The sequence below is a fragment of the Sminthopsis crassicaudata genome, chromosome 5, assembly GCF_048593235.1.
Source record: "Sminthopsis crassicaudata isolate SCR6 chromosome 5, ASM4859323v1, whole genome shotgun sequence".
NCBI classification, from domain to species: Eukaryota; Metazoa; Chordata; class Mammalia; order Dasyuromorphia; family Dasyuridae; genus Sminthopsis; species Sminthopsis crassicaudata.
Genome location: NC_133621.1, coordinates 298027749 through 298038993, shown reverse-complemented (window position 1 = coordinate 298038993; position 11245 = coordinate 298027749).

The following is an 11245-nucleotide window of genomic DNA, read 5'->3' as shown; positions in this document are numbered from 1 at the left end:
AATAAAGACAATTCTTAACAGCTGAGACTGTCCCGAAGTGGAAACTGCTGCTTTAGGAGGTAAAGGGGTTTCACCTGACCAGGGCCCTTCCCACAATTCCAGAGGTCTATTTGCCTTGTTTTAGAGGGGATTCTGGGCAAATTGGAAGAGACAGATTCTAAAGGTCTGACCAAGTCTTAAGATTCTACTTACAGTCTAAGACAGACAGATAAGATGTGCAAAAATATATACTACACAAATTAGAAGGTGATCTTGGTGGGGGGGGGGAGATGAAAAGCTATGAAATTTGGTGAGAAAGAATGCTAATGGCTAAGAAATCTCTGTAAATGGTTTGTTGTAAGCATCAAATCAGTTTATACATGTAAGAGTTTTATAAACCTTAAAATTCTCTTCCTCCTTCTGTTCCTTCTTTCTCTTCCTCTTCCTCCTTTTGTTCTTCCTTCTCCTCTTCCTGTTCTTCCTTCTTCCTCCTCCTCCTCCTGTTCTTCCTTCTTCCTCCTCCTCTTCCTGTTCTTCCTTCTTCCTCCTCCTCCTCCTGTTCTTCCTTCTTCCTCCTCCTCTTCCTGTTCTTCCTTCTTCCTCCTCCTCTTCCTGTTCTTCCTTCTTCCTCCTCCTCCTCCTGTTCTTCCTTCTTCCTCCTCCTCTTCCTGTTCTTCCTTCTTCCTCCTCCTCTTCCTGTTCTTCCTTCTTCCTCCTCCTCTTCCTCCATCTTCCTCTTCCTCCTTTTGTTCTTCCTTCTCCTCCTGTTCTTCCTTCTTCCTCCTTCTTCCTCCTTTTCCTCTTCTTCCTTCTTCCTCCTCTTCTTCCTTCTTCTTCCCCCTCCTCCTTTTTCTTTCTTCTTTCTTCTTTCTTTCTTTTTTCTTCTTTTCTTCTGCAAATAAGATAAAGGAAATGCAATTATGATCATTTTCTAAGCTAGTTATCCATGTTATGATAGAAAGATAATGGGGTGGTCCTCTTCTTCCTTCTTCTTCCTTCTCCTTTTTTTTTTTCTTCTGTCTTTTTTTTTTCTTTTTTCTTCTTTTCTTCTTCTGGAAATAAGATAAATTATGATCATTTTCTAAGCTAGTTATCCATGTTATTACACAAAGATAATGGGGTCCCTTACTCTGATCTCTCTCTCACACCACAATAGTCAAAGGAACTTCAGAATGGAAGTAGTTTTTGCTAAATTGATCAAACTATATCAACCCCCCCAAATTTAGGAAACAGAATCAGCCTTGCCATTGATCTTCAAGATACCAGCAACCACTTGCTAGGATAGAATAGGATCTAAGGTGGAAGGGATCTTAAAACTTGTCTAGTCCAATTCCCTACATTTGACAGATGAAGAAACTGAGAACCCAGTGAGATGGGAGTTCTCCAGTGTCACACATCTATTAAACAGCAAGCCAGGATGCAAACAGGCTTTTTGATGCCAAATATAGTAGAAGAGAACAAGATATTCCAACATCTCTCTTACTCTTCAGTGTCTTTCCCCTCTCCTCTTTTATAAAACGAGTGCTAGAGAGATTGGAGTAATAGAGGAAAGAGCATAGGATGTAAAATCTGGACATATTGGTTCCATCCTTATTCGTTGTATAAGCATCAATAAGTCACTCTTCCTTCTGTGAAACTGAGTTTCCCCAACTGAAAAAATGGAGATTAGTAATCCCTGCATTACTATTTAGTGATTAGAGAAAAAAAATCATGTCACGGAAATTGAGATTGTTAATATTACTCAGGGCTATTCTTCCTAACTCCCATCACGTCTCCCAAACCAGTAATAATCTTTCTTAAGTATTTAGAAACATAATATGTTGGAAAGCTTTAATGTCGCTATTCTATGTAATTTAGAGAGAGTCCCAGATACTTGATTCCATCAACAATAATACATATTATTACCATCCCATCTAAATAAGTACACGTTTTGATATTCTAGCCTACTCAAGGGGATCCAGTTCCTTAGAAGAGAGAAATAGAAGTATTATTTGTTAAAGACTTTACTTCTGGTTGAATTCCAAATTTGTTAAACCATATAACTTAACTGATGAGCTAGGAGCCCCACCTTCTCCTGCCCCAACCCCATCCCAGTCAAAACAGCTCAAGCTGCTACCTTCCCCTTTCTGGGCCCCAGCTTCCTTATCCATCCCTTCACTTCTTGATGCTCCAGCCCATTCCCTAAGAAAATCAATTCTAGAACACTTAGCAATCTGCTGCATGGGTAAGGGGATTTTCCTCCCCAAGACGGAATCAAAAGTATTTTTAAAAGAGCTTGGCTCTTGGATATCAAATGCTGTGGTAAGCATTCCCTAATAGCCCTTATTAGGTTTGTCTTATTTCTTTCCACACATTAGCTTATATTTATTATCTGTGGGTATATTTTTCTCCCTCTACAGAATCTAGACTTCTTGAGGGCAGGGACCACTCTGGTTATTTTTTTGTTTTGTTTTGTGTCTAAATCTCCAGTGCTCAGAGGAACTGGGCAGAGGAAGACAAGAGGAAAGTTAAGGGAGGGAGGCAGGGTGAGGCATGGGGGCAAGGGTGGTTAGAAAACCTGCCTTAAAAATCAGAAGAAGATTATATCATGATCAATTTTGATGGATGAGGTTCTTTTCAACAGGGAGGTGATTCAGGCCGGTTCCCATGATCTTGTGATGAAGAGAGCCATCTACACCTAGCGAGAAGGCTGTGGAAACAGTGTGGATCACAACATAGTATTTTCATTCTTCTTTTTTTGTTGTTTGCATTTTATTTTTTCTCATTTTTTTTCCTTTTTGATTTAATTTTTCTTGTGCAAATATTTATACATATGTATTAATATATATGTTACCATATTTAATAGATATTGCATTACTTGCCATCTAAAAGGGGGGGGGAGGTGGAGGGAAGAGAGAGAAAAAGTGGAACATAAGGTTTTTACAAAGGTTAATGTTGAAAAATTATCCAAGCATATGTTTTGAAAATAAAAAGCTTTAATAAAAAAAGAAATTAAAAAATCAAGAAGTCTTTTCCTTTTTGATCTGATTTTTCTTGTCCAGCATGATAATTGTAGAAATATATATAGAAGAATTGCACATGTTTAACATATATCAGGTTACTTGTTGTCTAAGGCAGGAGGTGGGGGAAAGGGATGGAGAAAAAATTTGGAACACAAGGTTTATTTAGCAAGGGGGAATGTTGTATTATTTTGAAATGCATATATTTTGAAAATAAAAAGCTAAAAAAAAAAGTTTGATAGAATTCACTTGTTAAAAAAAATCAGGAAGCCTTATTGTGCAAAATTCACTTAATTTCTTAGTGCTCCAGCCTATTCCCTAAGAAAACAAATTATAGAGCATTTAGCAACTTAGATGATGGGATTTTCCTCACCAGGATGGAATCTAAAGGATTTTAAAAAAAATTTAAAAATCAGCCTAACACATCAATAGCTGACATTTATGTAAACTTTAAGATTTGCAAAATATTTTATCTCACTGGGTTTTCCCAAGAGTCCTATATCTTTGGTGCCATTATTATCCCCACTTTATAAAGTGGATATTTACAAATAAGGAAACTGAGACTAAAAAATGTAAAATGTCTCTTGCCGCAATTCCACACATTCAGTCCAAAGTGGGTTTTGAACTCAGGGCTCTTCTGACTCCTGTTTGATTAGGACTCCTAGCTTTCCCCAGGTTTAGATTTAGCAATAAATGCTTATTGATTGAATCAACGTGGTTTGGAGTCATTGATATTCTCTCCTGAACATTTACAAAGGCTTCATAAACAACCATGGAAGACAGCAACTACCTATAGAATGGTGTCTGTTTTATAGATGAGGAAAACTGAAACTCAGGGCTTGCCTATGATAGCCAGTATTAGAGGTGGGATTAAAATTCAAAGCTTTTGAATGGTACACAAAATGAAAAACTCTCAGAAAAACCTGAAAAATCCTCCATTAGCTCAAAGTGAAATGGATTGTGGATAAAGTAATAGCAAAATTGTGGGGTCATTAGCTATGAATGATTTTGCTATTCTTGCAATAAAAATGATCCATGACTGCTCTGAAGGACTTTTGATGAAAAATGCTACCCATACCCAGAGAAAGAACTGATTGTGTTTGAATACAGACTGAAGCATTTTTTTTTCTTGAGGGTATTTTTTTTTTGGTGGGGGGGGGCCTTAATGTTTTCTTTTGCAACATGATTTTTATGGAAATGTTTTTGCACAAATTCACATGGATCTTCTCAGTGGGTGGTGTGGGGAAGAAGTGGGGGAGAATCTGAAACTTTTAAAACAAATTTTTAAAACAAATTAAATAAAACAAATTAAAACAATTTAAAATTTTTAAAACAAATTTGGAACTTTTAAAACTTTTAAAAACAAATGTAAAAAAATTGTTTTACATGTAACTGGGGAAAATAAAAATATTAAAAGAGGAAAAAAAAAACTTCAAGACTTTCCTAATTCTATTGCTACTTTCTAAACTTTTCAGACCATACTCACTTATGCAAACACAGGTTTTCACATGCTACCTGCATTTGGAATCAAAGCATTTGGAAGGCCAGGATATTCTTTTCCTTCTTAACCTCAATTTCCTTATCTGTAAAATGAAATAGATCAATAGATAGAATTCAGGTTCTTTCCACCACCAAATCTGGCCATCTTTTACTTGGGGACAATTAGGAGCAAAGCTGGGAATCCCATGGCTAAAGGCAAGATGGACCTGGTTTTATCAAGTTCATGAGTAATAGTGAAGTGAGAACACTGGGATTAGGGCCAGAATCAGTTGGTTAACCCCCCAGTTCTGATATTTACATGTGTCACTATAGGTTATTCCCCTGCCTGGGAATCTGCTTTTGGCTCCCATGATCTCTGCAGTCCCTCCCAACTCTCCATCTATAATCCTGGGAATTAATGAAGCCTGAAAGAACTAAGAGACACAATTGTAAACTGATAGGTATGGGAGATCCAGGACTGGCTTTCATTCTTGCACCCCATCTTCCATCCAAAGAGCCTACAGGTCCAGACCTGGACCCACCCTATCTGCCCATTGGCTACTTTTGTAGCCAACTAAGAGTGGTTTTTATTTTTTAAATTAAAGTTATAGATTCTCCTCAACAATGTGGTGATTCAGGACAATTTCCAATTGGGTTGACTTGGGTTGGAAATGCCTCACATCCAGAGAGAAAACTATGGAGAATGAATGAGATTAGAAGCATTATATTTTCACCTTTTTGTTTGTTTGTTTGTTTGTTTTTTCTTTCTAGTGGCCTTTTCCCCCCCTCTTTTAATCTGATTTTTTGTTGCACAAATTTTCACCTTTTTGTTTTTTCTAGTGGCTTTTTTTTCTCTTAATCTGATTTTTTGTTGCACAAATTTTCACCTTTTTGTTTTTTCTAGTGGCTTTTTTTCTCTTAATCTGATTTTTTTCTTGCACAAATTTTCACCTTATTTGTTTTTTTTTTCTTTCTAATGGCTTTTTCCCTCTTTTAATCTGAATTTTTCTTGCATAAATTTTCACCTTTTTATTTTTTGTTTTCTTTCTAGTGGCTTTTTTCCCCTCTTTTAATCTTATTTTCTCTTGCACAAATTTTCACCTTTTTGTTTTTCTTTCTAATGGCTTTTCCCCTCTTTTAATCTGATTTTTTTTTCTTGCACAAATTTTCACCTTTTTACTTGTTTTTCCTTTCTAGTGGCTATTTCCTTTTTTAATCTGATTTTTTCTTGTACAACATGACAAATATAGAAATATGTTTAAAGGATTGTACATTTGGGGGATATTTGCCACTTAAAATTTTATTGTAGTATTTATTTTTTAAAAATACATGCAAACATTCACCTCTCCCCAAGACAGCAATCTGATATAGGTTAAATATGGGATTGTTGAGGTTGAGAAGAGGGGACCGCAAAAGTCCCAGGACAGTGTTGCGAAGTGTTTCAAGAGAATTTGCAGGCTTGAACCTATATCCTAATCAAGAGGCAAAGTTTATTAAAAACAATGCGATGCCATTACTGAGCAGACTGAATTCTCAGAGAATCCAGTAAAAAAACAGAACCAAGGAGGGTCATTTTATCCAGTTTCTACCATAGATATGCTAATTCTATGGCTCAAGGTAGGGAGGAGTGGCTCTCGGTTGATCAGATTATTATGATAAAGATTACCAGTCAGCAATGTATTGAGGAGTGGTCTTATTCACTCATGTCTCAGGAGTCAGAGTGGGAGTTTCCTGGGGCCAGAAGCTCCCTGGCTAAGCAGTGGTCAGAATCAGCTAGATTGGGTATGCTTAGTTTCCTGAGGCAGACTCCAAAGCCAGGAAACCTAGGACTACTGAACCATTAGAAAAGAAGCCCCTAGATTAGGGGACCCCAAAATTACGTTACATCAAGATTGCATATACTTAATTATATCAGATTGATTGCTCTCTTGAGAAGGGGGTGGGGAGAAAGGAGAGAAAATTTCAAACACAGCTTTACAAAAATGTTGAAAAGTATATTTACTTGTATCTGAAAAAATAAAATACTCTTGGAAATAAAGAAATAATGAAATAAAGTTTTAGCTTATGTCAGCGCTGGAATGAACAGCAGGATAGTTGAGTGAGATTCTGCTTCCTCAATCAAAGCTCTTCCTGTAGATTGCGCATTTCCAGGAGAGTCACACCTTGGAAACTATCCAACGTTAGAATGGGAAAATATTGGTAAATTCATGCTAGAATTGTAATGTATTAATTAAGCCAGCAACAAGCTTTTTTTGTTTGTTTGTTTTTGTGTTTTTTTTTTTTTGTTGTTGTTGTTGTTGGTTTTTTTTTAGGCTGAGGCAATTGGGGTTAAGTGACTTGCCCAGGGTCACACAGCCAGGAAGTGTTAAGTGTCTGAGACCAAATTTGAACTCAGGTGCTCTTGACTTCAGGGCTGGTGCTCTATCCACTGCGCTACATAGCTGCCTTAAAATGAGGGATGCTTAGAGCATGTTCAGTTGGGCTAGACCACTGAGCTCCTGGTGAGGTGGAATGTGCAAAGATTTTAGAAAAATAGGTTAGAACCAAATTCTCAATTTAAAGTCAAATGAGACAGTCTGATCTTAAATGCCAGACAGAAAGGAGCCACTGGAGCTTCTTGAGTAGGAGAACGGGGAATCAGGTCAAAGACCTATCCTTGGTCCTCTGCCTCCTTTACTATATCTTCCTTTTAAAGTTTATTGCCCTGTCTTTACCTGCTTCTCATCTGAGTTCTCTCCAAACCCTATCTTCCATACTGGGCCTAAAATCAGGAAGGCTTAAGATGAAATCCCACCTAGTGCTCTTGCCATCATCCCAAGGAGGCACTTGTCCCCCTTGTGAGTGGTGTATCCCCTTTCATTCTTTTCCGTTCTGAATTTCCCATTAATTGTTTCAACTGATCCCCCCCTTTTTTTTTTAATTAAAGCTTTTTATTTTCAAAACATGTACAGATAATTTTTCAACATTGACACTTTCAAAGCCTTGTGTTCCAAAATTTCCCATCCTTCCCTTCATCCCCTCCTCTACATGGCAATCAGTCTAATATATTCAACTGATCCATAAACGATATGCTTTGTAACATTTTCTTTATGGTGATCATACTCCAGACATACTTCAAACTTTGCCCTTCTATAAAGTATCTCTCCAGGGTATGTTACATGGCCTCCATTCTCATTGGATTTTAGCTCAGATGATATTATTTTCCAACCTCATCAACAATCATTGGGGGAAGGGGTTGATCTTTTTATTTTGTTTTGTTTTGTTTCTTTTTTTTTATTGAAGCTTTTTATTTTCAAAACATATGCAAGGCTAGGGGGCGCAGTGAATAGAGCACCAGCCCTCAAGTCAGAAGGCCCTATGTTCAAATCTGGCCTCAGACACTTAACACTTTCTAGCTGTGTGACCCTGGGCAAGTCAGTTAACCCCAATTATCTAAGGAAAAAAAAATGCAAGGATAATTTTTCACCATTGATCCTTGCAAAACCTGGTGTTCCAATTTCCCTCCCTTACCACACCCCTTTCCCCTAGATGGCAAGTAATCCAGTATATGTTAAACATGGTAAAATACATGTAAATCCAATATAGGCATATATATTTATACAATTATCTTTCTGCATAAGAAAATCAGATCAAAAAGAAAAAAAATGAGAAAGAAAATAAAATTCAAGCAACAATCACAAAGAAGTGAAAATACTATGTTGTGATTCACATTCAGTTCCCACAGCCCTCTCTCTGGATGTAGATGGTCATCTTCATCACAAGATCACTGGAACTGACTGAATTATCTCATTGTTGAGAAGAGCCAGGAACAATCTTTTTAAAATGTGTTTTTTAAAGATTACTCTTTTATTTTTAAATTTTTAAAATTTTAAAAATTTATTTAAAAAATTTTTATTTTAAAAATATTTATTTTTTAATTTTTAAAATTTAATTTTTGATTTTTAAAATTTAATTTAAAATTTTTAAAATATTTTTAAATTTTAATTTTAAAAAATATTTATTTAAAAAATTTTAAATTATCAAGCATTTCTTTAATTCCCCTCCCCCCAGAAAAAGAAAAAAAATCCTGATTACACACATTTATTAATGTGTGCAATCAGACAAAACAAATTCTCACATTGGCCAAGTCCCAGAATGGGTAGCTCATTCTTCACATCTGGTCCATTGCTTCTCAATCAGAAGGTGGGAAGCATCCTTCATCCTTATTTCCTATAATTATGGCTGGTCATTGTGTAGTCAGAGTTCTCTTTCAAAGCTGATTTTCTTTCATGATATTATTGTATAGATTGTTTTCCTAATCTTGTTCACTTCAATCTGTATCCATCCTGCACATCTCCCCAGGTTTCTCTGAAACCATCCTCTTCATGGGGTAGTATTATATCAACAATCACTTATAAAATTCCTACTATGTGTCAGACATTGTGCTAGGGACTATTGATATAAAGACAAGAAATCGGCCAATTAATTCAAAAGCATTTATTATGAGCGTCTATGTGCCAGGTGCTGGGGCTGGAAGCAAGATGTAGCTCTTAACCTTCATTTAGACATGGTCCATGACTAAGTTAATCACACACACATACACACACACACACACACACACACACACACACACACACCCCAGTACTCCTGCCCACACAGCTCTATGGGCTTTATATGAGTCTCACAGTGGAATTTCCCAGAAAGTTCCAACATGGGAACTGAAAATCACCTTTCTTGCTTGACTTTGCAAGTGGAGGAACTAGCCTACCTATTTTCTTGATTCAGAACTCAATTTCCTAATCTGTCCTGACATTTTATATTCTAAAACCCTTCCCAGCTCTGATATTCCCTGTTTTAGGTTCTTTCCAGCTTGGACATTCCATGTCCTAAGGTCCCCTTCCAATTTGAACATTCCATATTCTAAGGGCCTCCTCACTCTGATATTCTTTGTTCTAAAATCTATCTTACAGTTCTCACCTTCTATGTTCTCACATTCTATCCTCTTTGTTTTTTAGTTTATTTTTTAAATATACATTATTTTATGAATTATATTGGGAGAGAAAAATCAGAGCAAATGGGAAAAATCATGGGAGATTAAAACAAACAAACAAACAAAAAACCAGAAAAAAGAAGTGAACCTAGCATGTGTGGATTTACATTCAGTCGCCATAGTTCTTTTTCTGGATACAGATGGAGTTTTCTGTCCAATGTCTAGATCACTGAACCACTGAGAAGAACCAAGTATTTCATAGTAGATCATCCCACAGCCTTGCTGTTTTTTATATTCTATCTTCTACAGTTCCATTTCTCAAGCTGGTACCCTTGATATATATTGTACCAAACTATGTTTGTAAACATTGCTTATTCCCCTGGAGCCCAAATACACCTTAAAGGAAGGAGAACAAGCAAAGGGGAATGCACGAAAAGGAGCAAAGACACTGAATTCTAGAATCATCGTTGATTTAAGTTTCAATAAGGGCCATCATCTTCCTCATGGGAGTGGAGGGCAAGTTCCCTCCAGGAGAGATCTTGCTTGTGATCTAAGGGGATGAAGTAAAAGTAAAAAAGCCCCATCCCAGGTAGCTGAGATGGCAGCCTTTCCCCCCGTCTCCAGAGTCTGACCTCTGGATTTCTCCAGCTTTTCTACCCCTGTTTAGACAGATTTCCAATGTGTGTCAGTGCAGGGACCTTACCTCTAGGTTAAAAGAGTGGAAATCCTAATAGATTTTTATCATCAGTGAGTTAAAAGAAAACAAGGATGGGAACTGATGATTTTATAAAGCACAGAAATCTCCTATGATTGTCCTGATCCCTGGAGGCTGAGGAGCTAATCTCTTTGACTAAAGTTAGCTCTTCTTCGGACATTATCTTGACCATTGTTAGGATGCTATTGGTTGCACTGGTGACACATCCACTCAAAAGAAAATACAGTGCTTCCCTCTAAGAGAATGTCAACCAAAATAATTATCCGGTGAAACAACATCCTTAAGGCACTAAGCAAACCATAAGTTCAAGCTGTGCATCTTCACCATTTTCCATACCAGGTCCATTGGCTGGTGTCAGGAGAGCTGATGGTGGTCACAGCCTGCTCATTCATTTTATACAACAAGCATTTATTAAGCATTAACTGTGTTAAATCCCTGCTCGGTGCTGGGGATGCAAAGATTTCTATCTTCAAGGAGTTTCCATCCCATTGGGATGATCATGACTACAACCAGCTCCAGCTCTTTCTTTTCCAGCCTCAGAATCGTAGCCAAGATTTAATACTCTCAGATTCCTGAAACAGACAGAAACCTAGAAAAGGATAATTTCATTTTTTTTATTTTAAAAATCTGCTCATAGTTATCAAATCTACCACTCTTTCCAAAGTGCTGAGCATATTGGGACCAAGAGCCAAGAGAGGAACTGAAAACCAAGAGAAGAAAATGTGACCCAATCCTCAGGATCATATAAAAAACTTTGGAAATGCTTAGCCACTCTATAAATGCTAGTATTTTGTTCTTGTTTTTGTTGTTGTTTTCTCAATAGTATTTTGTTTTCCTAAATACATGTAAAGATAATTTTCAACATTCATTTTTGTTAGATTTTGTGCTCCAAATTTTTCTTCCTTCTACCCCACAACAGCAAGAAATCTGATATAGGTTAAATATGTGCAATCCTTTTAAACATATTTCCATATTTGTCATATTGTGCAAGAAAAATCAGACCAAAAGGGAAAAGAACCATGAGAATGACAGCCAGCAATCTGATATATATTAAAGATGTTCAATCCTTTTAAACATATTTCCATATTTATCATATTGTGCAAG